Raw genomic sequence first — 5,016 nt, 5'->3', positions numbered from 1 at the left:
ATAATGTCTTCCGTTTCCTCTCAGCATTCCCTGGGAAATTCTTAGCACCATCCCCTTGCTTGAAAAGTACCACATTTCTCGTGGCATAAAAAATGGAAGTTCCACTTTGATAGAAAAAATGGTTTGTGGTTTATTCAATACAATAGTGGTTGTATTTGTGGCTGGTGTATGAAGCAACTTTGAGTCAAAAAGAGTTTTACATATTTTTTCATGTAGATCTCGGGCATCCACATGCACACACAAAATGGCATAAATGGTTATTCCTTCCTCAAATTATTTTGTCTGCAAGGCAGGGACTGTCCAGAGTTTCTGACTTACATGACAATACAAAAATTTAGTGCCATCAAAAGATCTTTGTGTTTACACTAACAACATGAATTTATAACCAGAACATGTTCATAAAATATTATTTACAAGTGTAAGTTTCTGACAGGCCCTTAAAACTTTTTGCACATTATTCCTTTAACTATGGTAATAGGGAAATTCAGGAGACAAGCGATTGCTTTTTCCCCTTGAAGTGGTGAAATTTATTGCAGAGTTGTAATAATGTGAAAAAAAACTGACTATCTCTAAAGGAAGTGCTGAAATGGACAATACATTTTTATGTTCTTGTAAAGCTGGCTAAAAACACTATTTAAATACTACAACAAGTCCGCAGCTCAACATTATACAAGTTGCACAAAGATACAGAACAAAACCTTTTTTCTTCCTTTTTGAAAGAGGTTAGGGTGCGAAGATGAAAAGGACATTCTCTTTTCTAAGTTTCTTTAATTTTTTTTCCCAACAGTGAGAACAAGGGAAAATATTCAATCTCTTGGTATGTTTCTACTAGGAGAGAATATACAAAGTATGTTAATGTCCCAACCTGAAGTTCATGAAATTTATTATTACATGGGTCTGCTTTCCTGAGTCCTAACAGAAACTACTTGATTCTTCATTACAGGACTACTATACTGAATTACAATAAAATTATGATGTATCCAGTTTTTCACCTAGAAAAATTCATTCATTCTCCATTTAAATTTTATGTCTTTTAACAATTAGGAAGAAGTCTGTGAACCTTTCTAGATGTGAGACATGAAAGAAGCACACCATATAGCTAGTTCTTAGTTTGAGGGATGTTCAGAACACTATAGACTAAAGAAGAAGGACTCTACAAGTTCACACAAGGTTCTTTCATTCCCCCATTCCTTTCTGACAGTGTGACAGACCCACACAGAGAATGTCCCTGATGGCTTGTGGTGAGTCTTGTGAGAGGTTAAATGGTTGGGAATTATGCTCTTTTGTCCGGGAGTATCTCCAGGAGAAATCACCCTCAATTTTATGCTGTTATTTTTGTGTGAGTTGTTTGCAAAAGAAAGAGGAGTTTACCATGTACTTTTGGGCTCTATTGTGGACGTAAAAGGAAGTATCAAACTTCCACTGTTTATTGCCAAACTGAATTAAAATGCTGAAGGGAAAGTCCAAGTTGCTTTTTTTCCTTCCTTCAAAGTGAAAACTTCATAGCCCAAACAAATAAATAGGCTTTAGAGAGACAGCCAGTGGTTTACCCAAGGCTGAGAAAACATCTCTCCCCAGTGGGCTCACAGCAAAGTCACAGAAATCCCTGCAGTGCCAGGAGACTCCTGTTTGTACACCAGGCTCTTGCTTTCTGGAGGCAAAAAGAAATACATGTACTTTCCTATACGTTTTGCAGATTTGATTCTACCAAGAAAAAGGCCAATCATAATCTTTGCTCTCCTTTTCAGCAGAGTGTTTTAAATGAAAGCTTTGTGCCAAGGCCTTTTTTTTTTTTTTTTTTTTTTTTTTTTTTTTTTTTTTTGTAACTGACTTGGAGCTACATAATATAAACAAATTGCTGTTGCTGTATCATGAATCTCTACAGCTCTAAGCAGGTTTAGTCCTGCCATCCACATCAAGACCAGTGATCTTTACTCTTCTTGGCACACAGAGAGATGTACAGGAGTGGTGTTACGCATGGGTCTACTCCTGTGCCAGCTGAAGTCAGTAACTAAACTTCCAGGGACTGCAAGAAGTCGGTTTGAAACTCCAAACACCCCATGAAATGATACTATCTATGACCATAGGGCAACCATGGCGGTGGCAACAATTATTAAGGCTTTAACCATTCACTCTAATGGTTAAAAGGAAAAGGAAGGAAATTATACTTTGGGGGAAGAGTAGAGTGAATGTGGATAGCCAAAGTCCAGGCACAGAAGATCCTTTGGATTCTAACAAACAAATGCCAGGAACCAGCCTCTGCTTGGTGTGCATTTACCTCTGCTTGGTGTGGTGTGTATTTACAGCCCTGTTGCCCCAGTTCACAGCTGGTTTATTAGCTTTTACCATCTGGCACACTAGCTTAAGCCTGGAAAAGTAGAGGTGCAGACATCTGTGTGTGGGGAAAGAAAGAGGGAGGATGGCAGTAATGTTGTAAACCAATGCAGCTGGGACCATGAATCAGAGACCTATGGCCCTATCCACCTTTGCATGGCAGAAAACAAGGCTCTGGGTTACATGCCTCCTCTGCTGATCTGCAGAGCCAAAATGCAGGCTAAAGTGCAAGAATGAGGAGAGATAGCAGTCACATGCAGGCATTAGTCTCCTAGTGGATCTGCAAACAGAGAAGTTAACTGCTTCGAAACAATCCAGCAGTAGTAGACTGGGGTTAAGAAACACCCAAGTCCTCTCCTCCCTTTTTCCTCCACAACACTTGTCAATACCTTCTGCCCCAGTGTGCTGCTACAGAAAGCCACCTAATCTCCAGGGTGGGCACACAGGTGCCCTTATGCTGTAGTCAATGGTTGCTCTGACACTTGAGCAAAAAAAAGACTTTGCTTAACCATTCGATAACACACCAGTTTTCTGTGGTTTCTGCTTTACCCGTGACATTTATATTCATTCTGAGCTTTCTAGGAAAAAGCGACAGCCTACAACAAAAGCCCCAACATGCTGCTGGGCACTCTGCCTCTTCTCCTGCACAGGAAGATAAGAGTTCAGCAAGGTAGAAGGGCTGGGTTTGTTAACTCCTGCACAGGTTTGGGAGGGGTTACTTGCAGGCTTCTGAGGATAAACTATTTTTTGGGGGGGTAGGGGACAACGTGAAAGATTTTCAGTTTTCCAAAGCTCTCACAGTGCTGGAAAGTCTCAGTTGGCACAAAAGGCTTTGGAAAGCTCGTGAAGGGTCTTTTCCTTATCTGGGAGCTTGCCCTGGAACTGGACTTTTTGACACTAAGTAGGAGTGTAGCCATCTTAACCATTCGTGAGTCTGAACTCAGTATCTGACATATGGATTTGGCTTTAAAGTCACTTCAGAAAGAGACCGGGAACCTGGAAGCCCTGAGCACCCATCCTGGAAGCCCTCACTTCAGAGCATGCAGGCAATTGTGTCATATTGGCTGGTGTTTCCCCACTGCTCATGCTGAACTTGTTTGGAGGAATTACAGTAACCCAGGCTGGATGGGGAGAATTCTTAGCTCATCCTCACCAAACTATTGTCCAGGCTGAAATTACAATATTTCCTAGCAAGGAACTACTACCCACAAACACACTGATGACAAAGTGAATAGTGCCTTTCCTATTTGTGCATTCAGTCCGAGGTTATACTGCCATGTCCCAAACCAGCTTCCCCAGCAAGTCTGTGTATTTTTATGCTGTTTGGGGCTGTTGCTTAGGCATTCATATTAAAAGGTTTGCGTGGAGGCTTCTGTTTGCCAACTTAGCATTTTCGTTGTTTCTATTTGCCATCAACACAGAGAGAAAAAGAGCAAAGTGCAGTTTCTGTAACTCTGTCACAGAATGCTTCTCACAGCTGAAAGCTGATCAGCGAGTTGATGCTGTGTTTACTAGGAGGTTCATCAAACTTTCCCAGGCCATGCTGGCAGCCAGCAGAGTGAGCTGAGGTAAATCAGAGCAGCAAGTCACCATTCAGAGGCAGGAATGAGCTCCGACCAGGTGCTCTTACCAGAAAAGCCCCATTTCAGCTGCTCAGGAAGCCAGCACTGCTCTCTCAGACAGTGCTGCTGCCCTGGGTGTCTGCAGGACACCCTGGCCCAGGGTCAGAGGGCCACGTGCGATCCCATCTCTGCACCCCACAGAGTGTGTAAGGCCACACATTTAGGGGCAGGAGCTGAAGCTCCATGCTGTGGGGATGAGCTGCTGGCTCTCTGTAAGAGTAGGGCAGGAGGGAATGCAAGAGCTCTTCAAAACTGACCCCCCATACACCTGCATGGCTTTGGTCCTGGCTGGGGGCTGATACAGCTGCTTTTTGTGCTTTGTTGGAGCAGTGGCAGTCTCAGACCTTCAATTCAACATGCTGGCAAAACAGTGGGAACAAAATAATCTTTTTCCCTCTCTCTCTCTCTGAACCTCTCATAAATGCTCTTTTTTTTCACTCACTCTCATTCTTCAGCTGTTGCCTCCAATGGCTACACGTAGCAGAGCCACTTTTGGCTCGTTTGGAAACCTGCTGAGTGAAACAGTTTTGAAATTTTTTACAGATCTTTTCCGAGCCCATGCTGGGGGATTGAGGGAGACACAAACCCACCTAGAGGAGCAGGCTGGGTGTGATGGTGCCAATGTAAGGGCTGTGAGAATCCAGGCTGGCTGCTTCTGGCAAACAAACAGCAAACCTGAGGTTTCTTGCCACAGGCTACCGTAGCCTTGCAATATCAAGCAGACATCCTTGGCCAGCACCTGCGTTCTTGCTTTGTTGTTGTTGTTGGTATAGACAGAGGCAGTCGAACTTGCAGAGTGCTGGTTTACAACTGGACAAGAGCTTCAGACACTTCAGTACAGATCCCATCTCAGGTTACTGCAATCAGGTGCTTCTCCTCAGATGTGCAATGTTCAAAGCCTTGAGAGTTCTGGACTTTCCCAGCAGATTCCTCTGGAATGTAAATAGCTTTCAGATGCCTCACCAGGTGCCAGCGGGCTTCTTAGGGTAGCTGAAGGGGAAGTCCTCATGACATACTCAAACTAAATAATAATAACAGTAATAGTAATAATAATGGTAAT

The sequence above is a fragment of the Heliangelus exortis genome, chromosome 3 (assembly GCF_036169615.1).
Source record: "Heliangelus exortis chromosome 3, bHelExo1.hap1, whole genome shotgun sequence".
Classification (NCBI taxonomy): domain Eukaryota; kingdom Metazoa; phylum Chordata; class Aves; order Apodiformes; family Trochilidae; genus Heliangelus; species Heliangelus exortis.
The sequence above is the reverse complement of the archived record's forward strand: the minus strand, read 5'-3'. Positions refer to the sequence as shown.